Below are 8,991 nucleotides of genomic sequence, written 5' to 3'. Positions count from 1 at the left end.
GTTGTGTAACGCTAGGCTCCTGAGCTTTATCACCAACATTCACTTGGTTATACCGCATGTGCCTCCCACTATGGTAGGAAGGCAGCAAAGTGTTCTCAGGTGTGAAAATGTGACATCCCCCTTGGAATCTGTTTTCTCAAAATCCTGAAAAAAACGCAAGCAAATATCCAACTAGACTCTCAAAACATGAGTTGACGTATCTGATTCTTTACAGTGAACTTAACTTTAGGCCAGGGGAACATATTTCAAAGATGTTTAAATTTGGAAGGTGAGAATATGAGACACTCCATGCAATGGATAAAAGAAGATGTGGCCCTGTATCCCATCCCAGTCTGTGTGGAGGCAGCTGGCTTTGATGATTCTGTTCGCACCAATATTAAAAACCAGCCTTGATCAGAACTCAAAATGGATCCTGCTAGAGACCATTGGAGAGCACCAGTGCAGCTTGCAATCATCACCTAATGAAACACAAAACATTCTGACTCTTAGACTTACTACTGAAATGTCTCATGTATCTTAAAAGAGCTAAGAGGTTGCTCAAAGCAATTACACATGGTTATTTTCCAAAGAGTTTGCACATAGGCATACACACAAACTAGATTCTGCTTTTGCTCCAAATAAAGAACTTGGTGGAATTTACTGTACAGTATTTACTCCCCTTGCAAAACATCTCTGCCTAATGTTTACCTTGATAAAATTTCTCATCTGCAAATTAACATTAAATTATTAAGTTAGCTTGAGCCAGAAGGAATATAATTTTTTATTTTCTATGCTTGCAATAAAAATATTTATAAGATCAACATACCTTGGTCTTCTCCCATAAGCATTGTAATCAAGAAGGCAAACCTCCACCTACTTCCACTTGGAGCTGTCTACCAAACTCTCTACCTTCAAAGTGTATTTGCATTTCAGTATCTGGCCTTTGTTTCTGGGGTTCTGGAAGCTTTGTCTTTGTCACAAGCATAGCACATTTATAAAGGAGGAATTTTTGTTGTTGTTGAATATTTTTCAGCTCCTCTTTTCTTTCTCTCAAAAATAACACTTTGATCACCTGATCATCTGCTCAGTAATTAATTGTTGTCAGGGACCAGGAGTTGGGGGAAATGGGGAGGGGCTACACACTTTCTATTATAAGGTAAATGAGGTCAGAAGATCAAATGTATAGCATGGTGGCTATAGCTGATTATACTGTATGCTAAGAGAGTAGATCTTAGGTGTTCTCACACACACACAAAAAGGTAACCATGTGAGGTGATGGACATGTTAATTAACATGATTCTGGGAATCCTTTCACGATATATACATATATCAAATCATCACATTGTACACTTCAAATAATTTTATTTGTCAATTATACTTCAATAAAGCTGAAAAAATAAGAATTAATAGTTGTTGGTTTATCTTGTCTTTCACAGGTAGTAGGGAAGCAGAGAGGTATTTCTGATGGCACAATGCCTAACCCAGGTTTATAGCTGGGTCCTTTCTTCTGTGACCTAGAGGACAGAAACTTGTTCTCCTTCCTTTCCCTACCTGTCTGGAGAGAGGCAAATCAGGACAAAGTACCCTTCTTTGTCCCAAATTCTGCTTTACCACTCCTTGTCTAGTTCATAACACCCTGGACCCCATGGGATATTTAAGCCATTCTTAATTAAAATATTTTAGCAAGAGTTGTAAGTCTGTAAACTTGGATGAAGGGAAGACCATGCCTCTAATCCTATCTAATAATAGAGTAATATGCAAATCATCACTTTGCTCTCACAAGCCACGCCCACCACCCAATCAGAGTGAGTATGCAATTAAACTGAAAACATGGTGGCAGCCCCGCCCCCCAGCCTCTCCCGGTCTCTGGGAGTCGGAGAAGTCAGGTGCCAGCGCCTGAGGCTGGCTGCAGCCACGGAGACCAAGAAGCTGCCTGCCCCATGATCCCAGGCTGCAGCCAGCAGCAGAAACCTCAGGTCCGCCTGCCCCACCTCCTGGGGGAGACTGAGAAACCGGGCCTCAGTGCCTGAGGATGGCTGCAACCTGGGAGATGAGGAAGCCACCTGCCTGTGATCCCAGGCTACAGCCAGCTGGAGAAGCCACCCACCCCATGTCCACCTGCACCACGTCCTGGGGGAGATGGAGAAACCAGGCCCCAGTATCTGAGGCTGGCTGCAGCCCGGGAGATGGAGAAGCCGCCCACCCTGTGGTCCTGGGCACCAGTACCTGAGGCTGGCTGTGGCCTGGGAGACAGAGAAGCTGCCCACCCTGCAGTCCTGGGCACCAGTACCTGCGGCTGGCTGTGGCCTGGGAGACAGAGAAGCCGCCCACCCTGCAGTCCTGGGCACCAGCACCTGTGGCTGGCTGTGGCCTGGGAGACAGAGAAGCCGCCCACCCTGCGGTCCAGGTGCCAGCACCTGCAGCTGGCTATAGCCTGGTAGATGGAGAAGCCGCCCACCCTGCAGTCCCGGGCACCAGCACCTGTGGCTGGCTGTGGCCTGGGAGACAAAGAAGCCGCCCACCCTGCAGTCCTGGGCACCAGTACCTGCGGCTGGCTGTGGCCTGGGAGACAGAGAAGCCGCCCACCCTGCAGTCCTGGGCACCAGTACCTGCGGCTGGCTGTGGCCTGGGAGACAGAGAAGGCGCCCACCATGTGGTCCTGAGTGCCAGCACTTGCAGCTGCTGCACAGGCGAAGCCCCCTGTCCACCATCCCCTGAGGCTGTAGCCAGCCTGGGCTCCTATGGCTGACCAGAGGGAGGGAAGCCCAGATCCTGGGTGCCTGTGGTCAGCTGGAGGAGGGAATCCTGGGTACCAGGTGCGGGCCGAGGCAGAGGTGGTTAGTGACAATCAAGCCAGCAGGGGAGTCATTAGGGACAATCAGGCTGGTAGGCAGAAGCAGTTAGGGGCAATCAGGCAGGCAGGTGAGCGGTTAGGAGCCAGTAGTTCTGAATTGTGAGAGGGATGTCCAACTGCTGGTTATCCCATGAGGGGCCCCAGATTGGAGAGGGTGCAGGCCAGCCTGAGGGACACCCTCCCCGCTGCCCCCCCGTGCACGAATTTCATGCACCGGGCCTCTAGTTTAGTCAATAAACTCCTCTGAGCACCACAGGGATGAAGGCCTTATCCCATATGTACTCTCTGATTTTATAACTTCATTTCCTCCCTTCAAAATGTATTCCTAAAGTCCTTCTCAGTCTTGTTTTCTTGTGATGCACCACCCTTTCCCAGAGGACAATGAGCATCTATCCCCCAGTGCTGAAGTGGCTCTTGCGAATACATTTTCCACTTGAGGGCTTTTCCAGAAATCTGTAGCTCTCTCCTTTGAGGAGGAGAGGAGTGAGCTCTGAGTTGGGGAAGAGGAGACAAGAAATATGGTGGTACAGTTTTACTTCAGACTGTGGCTGATTTTCTTGTAAACTGTCTGAAATCAAACACAACTTGTCACCAGGAGGATTAATATCCTCCAAAGAGATCTTTAGTCTTAACTTAAACTTGTATTTTTCTGTAACTAATGACCTTGATCTTATTCCTCATGAAATAAACTCCTGGCCCTATTATGCTCTTTTCCTTCCCTAAGTGGTTTTACAAAGTGCTTCCATATTTAGTGAAGATGTTTTTTTCTGAGCCATCAGACAAATTGTTCACACTCAGAACACATCTCTCTAGTCCACCAGGGAGCTTGCATTTTACTAGAAAAGTTGGAGAAGGGAGTTGTCAGAATTTCAAGTCTTCCTGCAATACTTGAAGGAGTACCTCCAGTTCTTTCTGAATCCATATTAGCACTATAGAATTTGTAAGATTTTAATTGAACTCCTATTTGTTCTGATGTCATGAAAAGCCCGGTGCTCAGATATCCAGCATCATCTCCTAAACTCAGAGTAACTCTGGAAGTCCCAAAATAGAAGAGACCCAACAAACAGGGGAAGCCCAACATATTTTTCTAAATGGCCTGCCAATAAAAGGTTGGAGGAGGAGTTTATATGGTTGATATATACACACACACACACACACACACACACACACACACAATATATATATATATATATATATATCTATATATATATATATATATGTATAAAATCAAATATGAAATAATATAACATAGAGTCTACCTTATTTCAAAATGTAAGCTCCCTTACACTTATACTGGATATGTTTAAAGCTACCAGAAAAATAGATGCAAAGTAATAATGTTATTTTAACTAGTATATTTATCATACTTTGCTTCCACCAATATTACTTAGCTGACTAAATGACTTTATGTTGTAGGGGAAAGAGCATGAGCATCAAATACCAAGATAAACATTCATTTGTTAATCATTGTGAACCCATGAATATTTCCTTCACTAAAACAAGTAATTACAAAGGAATCTTATTTACCATCATAAATAGTTGAAAACTGTGTATCATAAAAATTTATCTATATTGTTCAAATATTCAATATTTTCTTCATAACTGTTGTCACCCTTCTAATCCTAACCTCACTGAACACTTCCTAGACTGCTACCATAAACCTTAAGTCCCCCGTTCCTTGATCTATCATATGTCTCCTAGGCACTGCTTGTAATTTCATGATGTCACCTTGGGAATTGATTTGCATAAACTGATAGTCTAGTGATAGGTTTAGTGGATAAATTGTATAAATTTGTGTGCACATAAGGCAATGCACAAGTGATTCCTCACAAAGAATATCAAGTTTGAACAACTAACAGCTACTATATATTGTGGGAGCCCCTTTCACATCCCGCGTGTTTTAGGGTTCCCATTCAGGTCCGGTTTCTGGAGAAGGCCGCAATCAAAATGAAATGAGAGTGGAAAAGAGTTAATTTGGGTAAATGGGGGGCCAGGTGGGAGTCCACCTCTAGGGGAGGACTACCACTGCCTGGCCTTTGCCATCCCTTTTATTGGGGTTCTGAGATACACCCATATCCTTTAGGCAGGAAATTCCAATAATAGACAATCAGCAAAAATTTACATATGATTAACAGGTGGAAGTTGCTTTTACTACCAATGTCTCAACTAAACAATGAGTGAATAGCTCCAACCATTCAGAGCAATTAAGGTTGACCAGCCTTCCAGGATTCCCTTTTCACATTTAACTACCAATGTCTCAATGTTTGGTTTCCGGCATCATATAAATATGAATTCAATGTATTAAATGTGTCCAAAGAAGACAACAAGACTGGTGTCTGATAATCATCTTATGAAAGCTCCTTTTATTAAGTAGCAAAAAATAAATATTACCTTTTAATATAGATAGGAAAATGATCTATTTATTTCTTTAAACTTATGTCCTAGTTCCCTCAATGTAATATTTAATAAATAATTTACCTTTGTAATGTATAATATATTTAATTTTATTCTAGTTCAAATATTATCATATTTAGGAACCAGAAAAATATATTAGTATATACATATAATTTTTTATGGAACTTATTGAAATCTTTAGAAGTCTACTCAAGTTTTATGTAGTTGTTTCTTATGTAACTAGAGGCCCAGTGCACAAAATCCATGCACTCGGGGGGGGCGGGACATGGTCCTTCAGCCTGGACTGCACCCTCTTGCAGTCTGGGAACCCTTGGAGGATGTCTGACTGTGGGGAGCAGGCCTAAGCCAGCAGTCGGACATCCTTAGTGCTGCTGTGCAGGCGGGAGAGGCTCCTGCCACCGCTGCTGCACTCGCCAGCTGTGAGCCTGGCTTCTGCCTGAGAGGTGCTCCCCCTGTGGGAGTGCACTGACCACTAGGGGCAGCTCCTGCATTGAGTGTCTGCCCCTGGTGGTCAGTTCACGTCATAGCGACTGGTCGTTCCACTGGTCGATTTGCATATTAGCCTTTTATTATATAGGATATGAAGGTTATTTGCACCTTCACCCATTTGCTTTTAATTTTCATTGTCCCCAATATTAGATTTGTGGATTCAATATCACTATTTTTAAAAGAGATATGCCTACAAATATTATCATTAATCCATACATCGGGAATTCTAAATTCCTCAAATAAATAATCACCAAACACTCAAATATCAAGGCATTTCTTTGTGACTAGAAGAAAATAATTACTTAATTAAGATACTTGATAAACCACTTTTTTAAAAATTAATAAGAAAATGGATAAACCTATCTTCTAAATCCCAAAATATAAAAATATTGAAACACCAGAAAATGCTTAATATATGTATAAAATGCAACTTTATTTCCTTCCAAATGAAACAATTTTTAATAAGTTTATTATAAAGATTAAACTACTTCCAGGCCCAAGTAACACAATTATAACAACAAAAGCACTCTGAATTATTCCCCAAGAGCAATAAAGCAACAGTATGCTGCTTCAAGATATTCACAAATTTTATGGGGGTGGCCATCTTTGAAGGCTACTTTGCTTTGAAGGGTTTATAGACAAGAAAATGTTAAATGCTGTTGATCTCTAAAAAGACGTTTAATAGTGAGTAAAAAACAACAATGAAAATCTTAAAGCTTGTTTTTCCTTCATAAATGTTTATGATATTTTAGTGATCAAATGTATTACAGAACATAGATTATGTCTTATATATATTTTTTGAGCTGCTGGCTGTATTCCCTCATTCTTGAAACTAGAATAAGGAGGGTCCAGATAAGTTTGTAGCTGATTCTATTCCTTGCCGTATCTTTCTCATAAAGTTTAAGATGTTTTGTAAGACCAGTTTTCCAGCTGTCCCAGTTGTCTGACCCATTAATCTGAAATCTACTTTGAGGCTTTAGCAATCTCATAATTTCTCCTTAAATATAAATAATAATAGTATGATGATGTTGCTCTGAGCTTAAAATGGGTTAATTCACTTAAAGTACCTATAACAGTACTGGAACATGGTAAAAACTTTTTTTTTAAGTTAATTGCTCTTATCATTACTGCCCCCGTTAAATTTGAAAATTAAAGGATATGCAGAAAATTAGGCAGTATTCGCCTAAAAAACACTTAATACAAAATATTACCAAGGCAAAAATGGATTAAGTGGCCTCTATCGCATCTTGATTCTAATCTCAAAATAGATTACTATTTATATACTATTTATTTTCATTTGGTTTCCAGGAAAGAATTTGAATCAGAACAATCTGTTTTAAATCTTGTCCCTTCTATTTACTAGTTACATGACCCTAATAAAGTTAATCTGTCTAAACTTCCCTTTATTCAACTGTAAAGTAAGGATAATCCTCATGGGGGTTGTTAAAAATCAAAGAAAATAGTGTGTATAAATATCTAACATATAAATTGGCCCATAATAATACTCAGTAACTAATTACTACTTTTCCATTCCTGTTTTATTGTTTTCAAAGTGCTGATCTGAAAATAATAATTACTTTGATAAGAATAAAGCAATTTTAGCTCAATGCAACAGGCTAATTTAAATCTATTCTTCATGGCTTAAACTAAAAAAAAAGCTTACAGTTAAGAATCAATTACTCAGATTTTTCTATTGCCTCAGAGAGAATTAGGTATGAAAATATGAGAATTAGAATGAATTTTTACCTTTTTACTTAATTTTTATATACTACATACACAACAATCTTGTACTAATTCTTTTCAGAAATTTTTATAATAAAAATGCTTGTTTTTTTATTTTTTCTATGAAACCCTTATTTATCATTTTTACTTAGGTCAGAGGAGTATCATATATAACTACAAATATTTAGATTTGTCCAGGAAATCATTCTTAATTTTTAACTCTATTTTTTTATGTTATAAAAGAACTGAGTACTTATTTGAGCATGCTGGAGAAATTTAGAGTAATAAACGTAGCAGAAACTAGTTTACCTATAATCTTACATTGAAAAAGAACCACTATTTAACATATTTTCTTTTTTTTCGCAGAAAATCCAGTTAACTTTTAAATATTCCATAAACTTATCTCACATTGGAAGGACAATGGAAAGCTCCACAAAGTAAAGATTTCTGGAATGAGCTGGTACACATAGGATGAGTGTCTTAATGAAGGGACTGGAACTGTCTCCTCAGTGCCTGCTCAACCTGAGTTGGAAAGGCAGGTGAAGCTTCTGAGCTGCATAAAGTTAAATCACTCTCTCTTTCCCTGCTTCCTTCCCCCTCTTTTGCAGAGTTGAATTCTGAGAAGCTAGATGGTTACAGTATTTATTTAGTCTTCCACAGTAGCTTCTGTGACTGACAGCTATACTCAGATGGTGGAGTCATGTAGGGATCCTCTCAAAACCATGTTAGGCTTTCTAGGCTGAACTTCCCAATTGGGGCACAAGCAAGCTGGTACACCAAATGGGGAATCAAGGTGTGCCAATATTATGATCTTCAGCCTTTGGGGAAGGCAGATGTAGCTGGAATTGATCATCTCAGAATTACCATTTTATACTGTATCACAACTTGATAAAGTTTGGGAAGCTTTGCTTTAGAACCATCTCTCTGACATTTAAGGAAGCCTACACTAGTGGATGTTATTTGGCTAAATCATATCATCTTTCAAGTTGTCAGTGGAATTCCTTATACTTTTTTAAATTAAATTTTTATTTTTAAATAATTGTATAGTTGACACTTGAGCAACTGTGGAGGCTATGGGTACCTACTCCTGAGCAGTCACAAACCCATGTATAACTTTTGACTCCCCTAAACCTAACTACTAACAGCCTGTTGACTGGAAGTCTTACTGATGACATAAATAGTTGATTAACACACAATTTTTATATTATATGTATTATACACCATATTCTTACAATAAAGTAAGCTAGAGGAAAAACTTGTTAAGAAAAATATAAGGAAGAAAAAATGCATTTATAGTACTGTAGTGTATTTATCAATATCAAAGGTTACATTATCTGTTTATGAGATGAATCATTTATAAGTACCTACATCAAGAATGTCTTATATAATACAAAACACTGTAGACATTATACATTTTAATAACACTAAAAAACAAAAAGATAATGTGAAAAAGAAATTTAAAACTATTTTCAGGCATAACAATTCATGTATTGATAATGAAGAAGCAGCAATATAATTGTTTTATGTGTAAT

This window comes from Eptesicus fuscus, chromosome 3, assembly GCF_027574615.1.
Source record: "Eptesicus fuscus isolate TK198812 chromosome 3, DD_ASM_mEF_20220401, whole genome shotgun sequence".
Classification (NCBI taxonomy): Eukaryota; Metazoa; Chordata; class Mammalia; order Chiroptera; family Vespertilionidae; genus Eptesicus; species Eptesicus fuscus.
This window is presented reverse-complemented; position numbering follows the sequence as displayed.